This window comes from Penaeus monodon, chromosome 12 (genome assembly GCF_015228065.2).
Source record: "Penaeus monodon isolate SGIC_2016 chromosome 12, NSTDA_Pmon_1, whole genome shotgun sequence".
NCBI classification, from domain to species: domain Eukaryota; kingdom Metazoa; phylum Arthropoda; class Malacostraca; order Decapoda; family Penaeidae; genus Penaeus; species Penaeus monodon.
The window spans coordinates 29,389,903-29,397,402 of record NC_051397.1 but is presented as its reverse complement, the minus strand read 5'-3'; the positions used below and the strand labels follow the sequence as shown (position 1 = coordinate 29,397,402).

General features: G+C 43.9%; 1 pseudogene; it reads left to right on the top strand.

Moving 5' to 3' along the window:
- LOC119579380 overlaps positions 1-6,917 on the top strand; it is a 78,566-nt pseudogene extending 71,649 nt beyond the window's left edge.
- The last annotated feature ends 583 nt before the right edge of the window (positions 6,918-7,500 follow it).

Here is a 7,500-nt window from a genome sequence, read left to right as displayed (position 1 = left end):
GGGTTGGACACGAGGCCTTAGTAGGGTCAGTCAGCACCCCACCTCAGACCCGCAGCTCTCTTCTACACCAGGGTATTATAGCCCTTTGGGCTTTGACCCCCTGGGTAGGGAGAAGTGAAGGCCCAAGTAGTCTGGGGGGACTTTGGGCGCCGCACGGCGCCGCCCACTGTTTCTTTCCTAAATATTCCTCTTCCTTAATGTGACTTTCTCTGAGCCTGCCGGAGTTCCTCGTGGTGTGAATCTCCCGTATTCGCTTGGGGGGTGGGCATCTAACTACCGTTCCTTCGCCTAGGCAAGGTTCGGGGGGTCAAATGGAACAGTCGGTCGACACTCCACATAACTCCGTCCTCTCTGTGGTACTGAGAACGCAACCAGGCTTATCCACTGGGGGCCGTACACGGAGGACGAAATTTGACTCCCATGATTCTACTCTCTTAACATTGCTGTGTAGGTTAGATACCAAAAGTTAAGAGCCTTTGATCCCTTCAGGACAAACAAATTTTTTGAGACAAGGGGGTTCGGACTGGCCGATGCATGCCCAGATTGGAGTGGCTCACCCGGCACCCCTTCTCACTCTCTACAGAGACGGAGGGGCGCACCCGGTCGACCTCAACCTCCTCAAGGAGGATGGGCGACTCAAGACCACTCTTTGACTAATTCGAACCCTGAACAACAGAACCCCCACTAACGACAAAACGAGAAGACCACTTTTCAAAAATCCCAACTGAGGGATGCAGTTCGAGGTTTTCGCGAATTGTAAAATGCTGTTCCAGTGAAATGAAAATCATTGCTTTTGAACGTTGAACTCCCTTTATCACCACAAAAGGCCCTAGACTGGCCTCACCACTTTCAACATCGTTATGCTTCAAAAACTTGTGAGAAGGAAAAAAGCCCTCCTTTGTTTAAAGTACACAATACAAACTCCCAGATTAAGGGATTTACTTAAGCGGACACAAATTCATGATCTTCGATTAAAGTAAAACTATTCCTATTGGCCCCCAAACACATTGTAAGGGAGTTACTCTTTCCAGGGGGATTTGAGGGACGATGGAAGAAAAAGAAGAAATGAAATTCTTGAGAGCATGAGGACCAAGACGTAGTGGACGTTCATTGATATGACCAAAGACAGAAGGGTACCCCCGGGATTGGCTGCTGTAACGATACAAACCCGGACTTATGTTTTTGTTTGGACCTTGCTTTGAATAAAATCCAGAGCTATCTGTATCAGGTCTCTCCTGGTTTCTGAAAGTGTTCAAGGTAAAGACTTATGTCCAAAAGCCCAATGCATTGTAATTCATTGTAATAGATGCCAAAAATTCGGACCACACTTCATAAGATGTATTGACTAAAGGACACAATTAAATCTTTATGCCCTGGTTAAATGTGCCTGAAGCCCATGACCACCTAACATGTTACTAGCCAGATTTCCAAAGTGCAAGATGTGTGGAGGTCCCATCAGTTCAGGGATCTGCTGAGTGCGAGCAAGCAATGTCCTGAAGAAACCAGCGACAGACTACGAGGGACATTCTCTTAGCACCTATATGGAAGGAAGCATGAAGTTAGCTTATACTGAAAGCTAAGAGGAAAGTGGAAAAAAAATTTGACACCACAAACTGATACTTCCTATGCTGAGCAGCAGTAAAACAATCATACCCTAGTCAAGTTCAGTCGGTCAACCGCTTGCAGCTAAGCAGATAAAGAAACTTGCTGAACCTGAAACACTCAGCGACCGTTTTTAAAGACAACAATATTAACAGTATTAACAACTGACTAAATTAGTCATGATCAACATGACTGCATCAACCCAGCATTATAAAATCCTAGGCGGCTGATACCGAAGCACAGTTCGGAGCCCACCTTTCCCGTCCGGGCTACTCCTGGAGGATCTCACTCTCGGCTCGCGATCGGCTCATCTCGTTGAGAAGAAGCAGATCCACGGCAATTGTCAGTCGTCGCCTCGCCAGGAGGTCAGGACATGGAGGCTTCTGCCGCTCCAAACCATCCGAGGGAGGAGCGTCCCCAGGGAAAAAAAGCGTAGGAACCCAAGCGAAGGGAGAGGAGGCCTCTCCCCTCCCAAAAAAAAAGAAAAAAACTGGTGGACAAGGCACTTCCAAACCCCATAAAAAACGTATATCTTCGCGTCTCGGACCATTTAGACAATGGAACTGTCGAAGTCTTTAAAATCTAAAGTAAATGACCTTAAATTATTAGCCTGTCCTACGCTCCCGATATTATAGTTCCTCCAAGCAACGCACTTAACACACCTCGTCTCTGACGAGGCGTTTCGCTAAAGGAACTTACCCTCTATGGCTGAAGGATCATGAGGGCAGGGGTGGTTGGTATGGCCAAGGGGGGAGCAGGAGGTCGCCATGTACATCCACCAAAGCCTCCCTTTTTACAGAACCGTGACTATTCGACTCTACTGTCTCCCGCCGGAAGTTTTGTCGCATGCCAAGTAAAAATTAATGGCACGTATCTGGCTTATATGTTCACTTTATTGTCCACCTTGATTGCAGAAAGTGATAGCCTATGATGAGGCTCTTTGCTCTTCAGGAACGTTCCTGCCACAAAATAAAGTTAATTTAGGCTGATTTAATGCTCATCATACGTTATGGGGTTCCCTGCGGTGGCTGGTAGAAGTAGAAGTGAGCAAGTAGTTTTCAGTTGATTATATGAGTATGATTAATCCTTCGAATGATGGGAATAGTCCGACGCGGAGTTGGACGATTAATACCAGGTATAATGTGAGCTTTATTGGACTTATCACTGGTCTCTTCATCAAGTGCAAGCCAAGTGCCTGTGGCACACCATGACGACTCGTTGGGAAACGATACATCTTCCTATTTTGATCAATTATTAAATATCCATGCGACACAGGAGAAACGCCTTCAGGCCTAAATTTAAACGTTAAAAAAGAGCAGACTATGTCGCCTCACAAGGAGGGGTCAAGCTCGAACTTGTTGGAGAAACCATTGATGATAAAAGTAAACCCAAAAAAAAAAAATATTCATAATTCGATTATAGAAGCAGAGCAGCAATGATATCCAGTCCTAAACTCGACAGACATAGCGTTTAAGATAGGGTCCATGGTGGGACACAAGATTGCCGCAGGGCGCGTTTGGCCGACGCCAAATAAGGCCTACAGGCTTTTTCAAAAATAGCCATCACAAATGAGAACTTTTGCAATTACAAACTAGCAAGACTAGGGCTCGTAGAGTAATAAGATCAAGCAAAAAGAGACTCCTGGCGCAGCGTTGTTCCTCTACAATAAACAGCAACACCAAAAATATCAGAGGGTGGTCCACTTATCAATAAAATCAAAAAGAAAAAAAAACATCTATCAAAAAATTAATAACATCATTACTGAGGGTAGCAATTTCGGACTCACCTAGAGACATTGCTAATGCACTCGCCAGAGGCAGTTCTTCTCTACAAGCAGCTCGGTAATTTTACCAACCCACCTTCCTGACCATCAAGGAAGAGGCTCTCTGAGCTGCAACCAATTCACTTGCCACAGGAGATGACTTGATTACAATAATCGATCTAACATGAGAGCTTGTCCGAGCCATATAAGCCTGTGAGAGGGGAACATTCCCAGGCCCGACCGATGAGATCTCGATATGAGATGGGATAAGCATCTTAATCATGTGACATGCTTAAGTTGCTAGAAGTGTACACAATGAAATTTGGAAAAAAAAGCCCACACTTTTCCAAAAAACTCATGGCCCTTCGCCCACATTCATTCCCATATTGAAAGGAGGGGTAACCCCAGCTCTGCAGGTAATGGAAACGAATTGTTAAACAGCTAGGCTATTGCATTTTTTTAAATTCCATTAATTTACCAGTTGACGAGCAGTGCGGCTTCGCAAGGGACGGCCCCCCAAACTCTTGATCAGCTAGTAAAAGTGGACAGTCATATTCAAGAGGCCATGCCAAAAAAAGATTATTTGGTGATTTCGTGTATTTTTAGATTATAGGAAAAAGCCTACGACAAGGACATGGCGCTATGGCCTACTCAGAAAAACTTCTTGCTTTTGGAATTACGTGGGAACTGCCTTGTTTTATTCAAATTTTCATTTCTGACAGAACTTTGCTATCAAATTATTTTCCGACAATGGTCACTTTTTCGGAACATTTTTGTCCAGGCAACGGGGGTCCCACAAGGAAAAGTGTCTTCGTCACCAATATTATTTTATGTTTATGATTAATGACATCTTACCAGCTCCTTCCCGGATTTAAAACCCACTGTACGCTCACATATTGGTGCAGTATGGCATTCCAGCAATAATGCGGAATTTATCAGCAAAAACGCATCCAATTGCAACTGGAATGATTCATAACTGGGGCCTCCAGTGGGGGTTTTAAGTTTTCCATATAGAAAGAGTTTTGGGGTATTTTTTTTCACTTAGGAGGAAGCGAAAATAAGGCTAACTCGAGACAACAACCAATACCCATTCAAAATGCTGCTAAGTTCTGGGCGACTTTTGATAATCGGGACTCAATTGGAAAGAACCACACTTGGGCAGTAAAGCACACTGTAAATGTCAGGTTTTTTTTTTCCAATTTTGGCATGCTCTCTTGGTAATAATGGGGGAGTGATAGACAGGTCTTTGCTAATGTATATAAAGCCCTGATTAGGTTCTAAAGTAGATTAGTGGGTCCAATCGGTTTATGGTTCGGCATCGAGAAACAAGTTTGAAAGGATTGGATGCTGTTGCAGAATGCCGTTTGCGCGTGTGTCTTGGAGCCCTGATGTGCACTCGGACTGCGAGCGTCTTGAGGTGGAGTCAGGAGTACTTCCCCTCCGACTCAGACGCGGCCCAGTTAGCCTTGAGCTATGCCGCCGCCAAAGTGGCTCGAAGACCCGAGCCACCCTAAATGGCAATAGTGGCATTAGGCCCTTGCCACGAGACTCCACTGACCTCGTCGAGAAAGTCGGTATCGATCTCTCAACCATCGATTACACTGGTTCAGTCAAAATGTGTTATAGCGCCAGGGGAAAACCCCCCAATTTTTCTATATGAAGCCTGGCTTCCATCAGCCATAGGCCCATGGCGCCCCCGGAGATGGAGGTACGCCAGAGGTTCGTAGAGCGATATTGTTCAACATCCTCCTTTTTTTTCCATTTATATACCGACGGGCTCCAAAACAGATTTGATGTGCGTGGGTGCGGTGTTATGGCGGTGGAATGTGAACTAAAGTTAGACTGCCGAATCATACATCGATCTTTCTTGCTGACTTTTTGCACCATTGATAAAGCCCATTGTATTTTTGCACTATGACGACCCACATAGATTAGTTATTTTTCGGATTCATTTAAGTTCACTTAAAGCTATTAAATCCTTAGAAACCACTAAAAATGAAATGCGCCGGCTAATATCATTCGTGTATCATGCTACCATGGTGCCAACAAAATCAAACAAGCTAATATGGGTACCAGGCACCACTCTGGCATGCCAATGGCAATGAACACGGCGACAAACTAGCCGGGTCGACTGGCAATATGGGACACTACCATAGTTCGACAGGATCTCAGGTATTTTGGCCTCGTTATAAAAGCAAAATACATCTCCTGTGGCAAAAAGTGAGTGGACCAGCCTCCAACTCCACACCACAAAATCAAAGAAACATAGAAAAAGGGGACCAGCAGCCCACAGGAAGGAGAGAAGGAGGAGTGGTTGCTTGGCCCCGCCTTAGGTTCAAACGCTTCAAGAAGAAAACACCTCACCCCTACAAGAAAAGAAATACCTGAATCTCAAATTGCCCCCAACCTGTTAATAACCACCCAAACCATAGAGACTGTTTTCTTTTAAACAGAATGCTCCTAAACCTTACGCAAGTAAGACGTACATATCCCATCCTTATACTTTTTCATTTCACAACAAGTACACAGATTTCACAACCTCAATACACCAGTTTTCTATAAATGATATGATAATCATAAACTGTAATAAGAATCACGACGTACTCACTTCTCAAGAGAGGACAAAGCTTTATGTAATCACATCTTATATAGACTGATCAGAACTTATACATGTAGGATCCCATTGGCCTCTTTACATAACCCCTTTTCGGTCTTGGACACATGCCGCTGGCTTGATAGCCACAAGCCAAGAATGTCCAAACAAAGAAAGAAAAGCAAAGAATCCTGGCTATTAGTTCGTTGTATTATTAAAATCTCAAGAACACATTCTGAATACATTGCAAAATTACACTTCTCCCTAAAATCGATTGAAACAAGGGTATACAGGTGCGACAGTAGGGATTATAATAGAATTACCTTGGTAAGCTAACTAAGCACTTGTAGATGCCGATCTATGGCTAATACACTACATAAACTTGTATTACAGGGGCATGGAATGTATTCTTACCCTACGTGCCGATTGGGTAAGAAAACTTTAGACTTTCCACATCCTCGGTTTTTAAAATGCACCTTCACATCATCATTGACCCAAAAAAAAAAAAAAAAAAAAAAAAAAAAAAAAAAAAAAAAAAAAAAAAAAAAAAAACACAAGCATTCTCTGTAATCAGGTCGGAAACAGTATGCAGACGCGTGATTTAATTGCGTCCTAATCAAATTTACTCGGAAACCCAGATGGACACCGACGAGGAGCGAGTCAGCCTGGAGGAGGTCAGCGCCAACAACTTCACAGCCCTGGAGGACGAGGCGCGCGTGTTGAAGGGGATTTGCGAGATCTTTCCCCATGATGAAAGGAAGAAAGGAAGGCAGAAAGAAAAAAAGATATATATTTGCTTGACGAGGTCCTAAGTTTTGTTTTCTTTTCTGTTTCGTTCTTTGTTTGTCACCAATTTCTCTAACTCTATTTTCGTGTTTATCTTCCTCTCATCCATTCACATTCAGCCTATCTGTCGCTGTCTCTGTCTCCTCCTCAGCCTGTCTGTCTGTCTGTCTGTCTGTCGTCTGTCTGTCTGTCTTCTGTCTGTCTGTCTGTCTGTCTGTCTGTCTGTCTGTCTGTCTAGTCAGTCAGTCAGTCTGCTTCCTGTCAGTCAGACAGTCAGTCAGTCAAACAGCCAGTCAGTCAGTCAGTCAATCACTCAGTAAGCAGTCAGTCAGTCAGTCAGTCAGTCAGTCAGTCAGTTAGCAGTCAGTCTGTCAGTTCAGTCAATCTGTTTGCCTTTCTGACTGTCAGTCAGTCAATCAGTAAGTCTGTTGCCTGTCAGCCAGTCAGTCTGTCTGCTGTCTGTTTGCCTGTCAGTCAGTCTGTCAGTCTGATGTCTGTCTGTCAGTCTGTCTGCATCTCCCTGATGCTATACTTCATGCAATAAGCTTCAGTCAACTTATGTTACAGGGTCATACTTATGGTGCGCCAGTTCAAAGTATGGCTGTAGTTGTTGAATCGATCTGACCTCATTGCCTGCAATATGGTGGACTTTGTATCACTTACCTCATTACTCACCGTTACATTCCAAACATATGCTCTTACCATTTGCTGTTTTCATATATTTATAAGTATCTTTTTCCTTTATTGCCATAGTATA